Source organism: Dromaius novaehollandiae, chromosome 5 (assembly GCF_036370855.1).
Source record: "Dromaius novaehollandiae isolate bDroNov1 chromosome 5, bDroNov1.hap1, whole genome shotgun sequence".
NCBI classification, from domain to species: Eukaryota; Metazoa; Chordata; class Aves; order Casuariiformes; family Dromaiidae; genus Dromaius; species Dromaius novaehollandiae.
Window position 1 is genome coordinate 77610346 of NC_088102.1, and position 7614 is coordinate 77617959.

Here is a 7614-nt window from a genome sequence, read left to right on the forward strand (position 1 = left end):
TCTTCCCAGCAATCCATTTGTTTTAGAAAAGAAAATCTCAGAAGCTTTAGAAGGTTGGATGTGGCAAGTGGAATCATGAAGTTTTACTTCATTTTTTTTTAGATTCATTATCTAAGCTAATAGCACCATGGAGTGACTCAGTTTTGGGTTACTCAGGCTGGCATCTTTCTTCTTCAGAACTCTGACAGGAAGAATGGGAAATCTTCAACACATGGACTACCTTCCAAATCACAATTCCATTTGAAGGTATTGCATTGCAGTTCCTTTCTGCTGAGCTCTTTGAGTCCTTCTCATTCTTTTCTGAAGATTCTGCACCATAAGGGACCATGTTGTAAGAAGTCAAGGGAGACAACAAGAATTTCATCAGCAGCTTCTTGTTTGGAGATGTTAGTAGCAATTGACATGGTGGATGCATCTGAGCTAGACTCTGCTGCAGAAGAGTTTGCAACTGTGTGTCACAGCCCGAAAGCAGTCGTTTAGGATGACTTCCCTCGTGACTTCCAGCGGTGTCTCGATGGTCCTCTTCACCCTGGGTGTCTTGGAAAAGTTCAGGGCCAAATCAAGGCAAATTAAATAAATAAATTGTAATGACGCGCATGCAGTAATTGCAGCTCGAGCCGGGTGCCTCCGAAGAGGGACCACAAACAAAGAAATCCCTGGGCAATTATAACTTTCCAGTCTAAGCTCTCCACCCCTCACGCGGTAATTCAGACCAATAGTAATATTCAGGTCTGGGGTCCCATGCTGCTCATTGGGTCTCATCACTGTCCCTAGGCAGGCTGTTTATCTTTCCTGTTGCGGTTTCTCCTGACAGAGGTGTCTTCATTCCTTGGGTCCCACCCTTGTCTCTCAAGGTCCTGACGACCGGGAGATAGTAATTCCAGCAATTAACACTGCCCCAGCAGTGACAGTAGGTGTTATCTCCCAAGGTCCTGACAAGGGGGAGATAGTCCAGACCCCCCCCACCCCAATTAACACTGTTTCAGCAGTGAGAGGAGGCTTTGTTTCCCAGGGTCCTGGCGCCCAAGCAGGCCTTATTTCAAAGCCTTGACCTCCTCCCTCCCGGAGTGTGGGGCACAGGAATGCAGACTGCTTGTAACCCCCTTATCTTTCCAGCCTGCACCAGCTCTGGGGCCCTTTCTGACTGAACTAGGAGTGCGGCCTAAGGCTTCAGCAAATTTAGCTGCTCATGCTAAGCAAGTTTTATGGAAGTTGTGCTAAGCAGCAATAATTTACACTCCAGGTCCAAAAGTCTCCGCCTGATCGTGGTCTGGTTTTTCGCAGGCTCGGTGTGTCCTGAGTGGTCGCAGGGAGACCATTTTGGGATTGCAGCAGCTCCGTCCTGTTTCCACAGGGAACAGATGGCTTGTTCGGGGTTATGGTTTCCTGCAAAATCTGCAATGTGCGCAGAAAGGCTTTCACCTTATGTACCAAGAAACGTTTAAGGCAAAAATTCACTCATCTGTCCGCCACACTGTGGATGAAGGAACAGGCTTGTTTAGATCCTCATCCACCACAGCACTGCTAAAACAGTCAGGCTGAGACAGTTTGATGTGCAGGCAGTTTGTTATGAAGTGATCTTTTGTTTTTCTGAGGGATCAGCAAATAAAGGCCTGGTAATTGCCTAGTTTTGAACACAAGCTGTTGGTGGAGCCGAAGAAGGCCTTTCTAGGGTAACAGCAATGGTATTTGGATCTTCTTTTAGGGGTTCATTTCCATTTAAATGACTTGATTTCTGCATTTAAAAAGAAGAGATTGCAAGATGGATATATGCAAACACACAGCCTTTAAAATCCCCAAACAGAATACTCTCCTACTAGATATCTCTACAAACGGCCTCGACACCTAGATAGAAAAAAGCCACCCTGCTTTAATTATATATGCAAGTCCAACAAGTGTGGTTAATTTCTACATTCAGGTTTCTGCATATTGGTATCAAATGAGGACCATTCTTGAAACCCTACCCAAACAGCTCAACATGGATTAAAGCTATTCCAAAATATATATGTTTTTCTCCATTAAACATTCCCTGAAAACCCTGGAATAACTGTTCTTATGCTCAGGAAGGAGACAGTTTGGTTTCACTGTCTCAGCTAAAGTGAAACTACTAAAACTAAAACAAATAATCTCTTTTTTTAATGTTTTAAGCATTGGTAAGATCCACTTAAAATGTATCAAGAGGATATTTATCAGAGCTGTAGGAAGCTGAGCTGGAAGTATAAAATAATGGAAGCAGCACTGCTGCAAAATTTAGCATTAGCTACTATTTGGATGATTCTGGTTGCAGCATAAGGGCTGTGAAGAAAGCTGCAGTGAGGGAGAGAAAATAAAACTCAGATGCTAAAAAAAAACAAATCCACTACTAATTTGGTATCATTATCTGTTGCTTTGCCCCCAAATCACCTTAACCATACAAGGAGGAAGCCATGGTCATGTAAATCTGGCCTGCTTACTACTGGCCCCCTGCTGACCAAAGAATGGATGAGGATAAGACAGTGCTGCTGATAACTAAAAGGCACATTCTCCAAGTGTGAAATCATAATGTCTTGGTAAACAATCGCGCTCTTAGCTTAGAATTGTTCTTTCAGCCCACTCTTGAGTTAAATCCCATTCAAGATAATGGTCTTACTACTATATCTATCCCCTTCAGAGCAATAACTCGTCTTTATACTATCTATGGTATTAATTGCTCCTCCTTCCTAAATTAGCCAACGACAGAGAGTAGATATGCAGCAATTCACACAAGTGTAGCAGTTGAAAGCCAAGCGATTAAAGATAATGACATGGGGAATTTCAGATAAGACAAATGAATTATTCAAATAGTAATTTTCTCCTTGGACAGGAAGAAAAATACTTAGGAGAAGAAGAAGAAGAAGAAGAAGAAGGAGAAGAAGAAGAAGAAGAAGAAGAAGAAGAAGAAGAAGAAGAAGAAAGTCAGTAGCAGGAAAGTAAATGTATTCTGAACACATTTTAATACTTGTTATTACCTGATATTAAAAAGTAAATAAGCTTGCTGACTGAGAACCATTTTGATTTCACAAAAGACTACAGAGGCATCATTCATCTCATATCAAAGTCTACCAGCAGCCTGCAAATAAAAGCAGCCATGTCTTCAGAGGAACTGCACACTTTCTAAATGAAAACACAAAGAGAACTCTTCAGAACAGAGAATACACCAAAAAAGATCAAATTAAACATGAAATAAAACCTTTTTCCCTAAAAGCAGTGGTTACCAGTAAAGTTTTCATGCAAGTACCTCCTCACCAGCACAGAGCTCACCCTGTTAGAAATGAAATTGTTATTTACCTTTGTGTAGCAGAAATAACGTCCTGCATGACTACTGACACCTCTATATACCAGGACTGCATATAAGGCATAGAGGAGTGGTTCTCCAACGGATTGAGATGCGTATGTTCGAAGATCCAGATACTCAGGATATTTCACATCCTAAAGAGAGACCAAGAAGACGCAAGAATTATCCTGGAATACTTTATGAAATAGCCTGATAAAAACACATCAAAGAACACAGACTAGAAGTACTTAAATGTATTTACTGGTTCACTAAAAAGAGGTCCTCCCAATAAACAACATGGAGTAATTTCAGTTGCAGAGAACTGTTCTCTGCAAAATCAGCTTTCATAGCAGACTATATGTTTACCATCACATGAACTTTATTGTTGCCAGAAGAGAAAAAAGAAATACTTATTGCAGTGATTTTCCTTTGATATCTTCAGTCTACAGTTATTGTCTGTAGATATTAACAACTTTTAGAAGACTATTCTGCTTTGGGAAATCTCCCATTCCAAGAAGACAAAGTTGCACTACAATTTTACATATATATATACACCTTGCTAATCTTCCCACCAGTGAAAGCTGCAAATCTTTTCAGAGATATTGTGAGATGTATTGTAAATCTCTTTGATGCAGGAACCATCTCTTTTACACCTTAAAAACAAGCACAACCAATTTTTTAAAGTATCTTTTTTTCCCCAAAAAGAGTCAAACCAGTTTTGATGTCTCACACATGCCTATGCTATTTGAGTGATACTTACTTGCACTTTTCTTTTCATAAATCCATATGCTGCATTTCACATTTGCTAATTCAGAGAAGATGGCAGGATAGAACTACAAAACAAAGCATTGAGAACATCATCTTTTGACAGACCATCTATTTTTATTATGCCAGAAAGTAAGGCTTACCACCAACTCATAATGTAGCAGGAATCTCTCCCTAGAGCGGATGACCACAATGTTACACAAGGCAGCACTTCTTGTGCTTTCAAAGAGGTGTCAAGAATGGAAGGCATGAATAGTGATGATAAAATGTGTTTTTCTCTAGGCAATAGAGCTGGATAAGTCTGTGTATTATAAGCAAATTCTGCATAATTCACAAATATCAAGGTATTGCTGAAGTCTTGACTCACAGGAATAGTTCCATGTTCTGGCCATTGCTCTTATCTGCAACAGAGGAGAAAGCTCTGGCTGACATAAGAACATCAAGAAGCATTCCAGAAAGAAAACAGCAGTAGAAATCCAGAAGTAGAAATTAACAATCCTGTTAATGAATTTCAGAGAAATAATTCTGAGAACTAAATAGCTCATGCAAATGATTAACACCCCCCCTCCCAAGCTAAACACACAAAGCACATTTTTCCATCAAAACTGTGTCTGTGCTACTCCCCACTCCCTTCTCCCAGGCTCACAGGAGCTGCAGGCAGCAACACATCCAAGCCCTGGCCTGGAGAGATGCAGAAGGAGCTGTTTGGCCCCAGCTCAGAGAAATCTTGGGAAAGGAGAGCCAGAGAAGGCTTGACAACTGATTTCTTCCTGGTTTCTTCTGCCCTTCCAATAAATACTTGCTTGGATATAATTTTGGCAGCAATACTTGTGAGATTTTTCACCCATCATATTTACAACTCTCCCTCACCCTTCTCCCCACACACACACACACACACACACACCTCCCCCTCCATCAGGGATAGTCTCATCCTCTCACTTCATTTTTTTATGCACTTACAGAAGTTAATTATAAATGGATTACCAGTTAACGTTGTAAGGTTGTTGATCAGTAGCTGCTTGTGTTGTGTCTTTCTGTTTGCCAGAGTGCATTGAAGTTGTGAAACAGTATGCCGGCTTATAAGCACTCCTGATCTTTCAGTAAATCAGTGCATAACGAGATCTGAATTCCTTTGTTTGACTTTCCTTTTCCAGAACTACAGGCCAGGCAGCCTCACCTCAATCCTTGGGAAGATGATGGAACAGCTCATCCCGGATACCATTTCCAGGCTCATGAAGGATAAGAAGGTGATCAGTAGTAGTCAGCATGGATTCACAAAGGGGAAATCATGCTTAACCAGCCTGAGAGCCTTCTGTGATGGGATGACTCGCTGGGTAGAGGAGGGGAGAGCAGTGGATGTTGTCTCCCTTGGCTTCGGCAAGGCTTTTGACACTGTCTCTCATAAGATCCTCATAGGCAAGCTGAGGAAGTGCAAGCTAGATGAGCAGACAGGGAGGTGGACTGAAAACTGGCTGAATGGCAAAGCTCAGAGGGTTGTGCTCAGCAGTGCAAAGTCTACTTGGAGGCCAGTAACTAGCGGTGTGCCCCAGGGGTCAATGCTGGGTCCAATATTGTTCAACTTCTTCATCAGTGACCTGGATGAAGGGACAGAGTGCACCCTCAGCAAGTTTGCTGATGATACAAAACTGGGAGGAGTGGCTGATACACCAGAGGGCTGTGCTGCCATTCAGAGGGACCTGGACAGGCTGGAGAGATGGGCAGAGAGGAACCTCATGAAGTTCAACAAAGGCAAGTGTAGGGTCCTGCACCTAGGGAGGAATAACCTCATGTACCAGCACAGGCTGGGGGATGACCTTCTGGAAAGCAGCTCTGTGGAGAAGGTCCTGGGGGTCCTGGTGGACAAGAAGTTAACCATGAGCCAGCAATGTGCCCTTGTGGCCAAGAAGGCCAATGGTATCCCGGGGTGCATTAGGAAGAGCATTGCCGGCAGGTTGAGGGAGGTGATCCTCCCCCTCTACTCAGCCCTGGTGAGGCCGCATCCAGAGTACTGTGTCCAGTTCTGGGCTCCCCGATACAAGAGAGATATGGACGTACTGGAGCGAGTCCAGCAGAAGGCCACTAAGATGATGAAGGGACTGGAGCATCTCTCATATGTGGAAAGACTGAGAGAGTTGGGACTGTTCAGCCTGGAGTAGAGGAGGCTGAGGCGGGACCTTATCAATGTGTATAAATATCTGAAGGGAGGGTGTAGAGAGGATGGGGCCAGATTCTCTTCAGTGGTGCCCAGCGACAGGACAAGAGGCAATGGGCACAAACTGAAGCACGGGAAGTTCCATCTGAGTATGAAGAAAAACTTCTTTACCGTGAGGGTAACCAAGCACTGGAACAGGTTTTCTAGAGAGGTTGTGGAGTCTCCATCCTTGGAGATATTCAAAAGCTGTCTGGACATGATCCTGGGCAATATGCTCTAGGTGACCCTGCTTGAGCGTGGGGGTTGGACTAAATGATCTCCAGAGGTCCCTTCCAACCTCAACCATTCTGTGATTCTGTGAAACACAAGAAAGCAGCTGAGGAATGAAGACAGGGACAGAAAAGGCCTCTTCTCCCACACAGGTTGCAGCCCTCGCAACACTGAGGTTTCAGCCAACCACAGCAGGCATTCTCCACACCAGGGCAGCTAAGACAGGAGCCTGAAAGGTCTTGAAGGTGGTGAGTTTCAAAGGGAACTTAGAGGACAACAAAAGGGGAAACTGAGAAGACCACACTGAACTCAGGCAATCTTACCCTTTCTGTGTAAGTAGTATATTTCGCACAGCAGAGTAATGCTTCTAATGTAGCAGAAACAACTTCTTTCACAGAGTATCACGGTCTGAGAAAACTTTCATTTTTCCTCTCTAATTACAATTTACATATTGATAGGTATGACCATGCTAGAGGCATGCTCTGAGCAGGGAGGACATAGCTTCTTCCTCAGAAAATGTGAATAACAGTGAGAAGTTAGTATATACGCTTTATGCTGCATTCTCTGAATTGCCTTTTTGTGATTTTTGTATAGATACTCTGCTTACAAACAGCTGTTTCAGGACTTGTTTTTCCACTTTAAAGCTTATCAGAAATAATGGCTGGGGTTGGAATATGCAAGAAGACTGTGTGATGCCTTCCATTGCCTAGGCACAACTAAGCTGTTAAGCTTTTGTGATTTTACTCCTCAGCTCCTGAATCTCATTGTTCCACATGCACAAAAGAATGATGTTTGCCTGGGCAGTGTGGTTAGCCTACAGGCTCAAAGGCACTGCTTAGCGTCCTGTGCTTGTCCCTGTGGCTGAGATTTGGATTCCCATTTGCCTGTTTTTCCTTGACATCTCCTCACCTCCCAAAGAATCTCCTGGCTCCTGTAGTTTAGTTGCCTGTTACAGGCAAAAGGATCCCAGAATCATTTTTATAAATTGACTTAAGCTCCTTTGTAATATATTCCTTTCATTGAGAGTCACTTCCAGGATTTCCTTTTTAGGGAACTGCATTTATTGGGTGTAGGGGATAGAGTAATAGATAGAGTTAAGCAGCTGAAGGCCATGGGCTGAATAGATAGCAGTATG

The 7614-nt window shown here is 43.1% G+C and overlaps 1 long non-coding RNA gene across 2 annotated transcripts; it reads right to left on the reverse strand.

The window, feature by feature from the left end:
- Positions 1-1360: 1360 nt before the first annotated feature.
- LOC135328670 (uncharacterized) lies at positions 1361-6247 on the reverse strand. 2 transcript variants are annotated; one of them, XR_010389628.1, is made up of 6 exons: positions 5042-6247; positions 4201-4458; positions 4053-4125; positions 3307-3447; positions 2988-3132; positions 1361-1735 (listed from the first exon to the last, which is right to left on the reverse strand). It is a non-coding gene; the product is annotated as an uncharacterized LOC135328670 (long non-coding RNA). The 2 variants fall into 2 exon arrangements; XR_010389627.1 differs by having other exon boundaries at positions 4053-4458.
- Positions 6248-7614: the final 1367 nt, after the last annotated feature.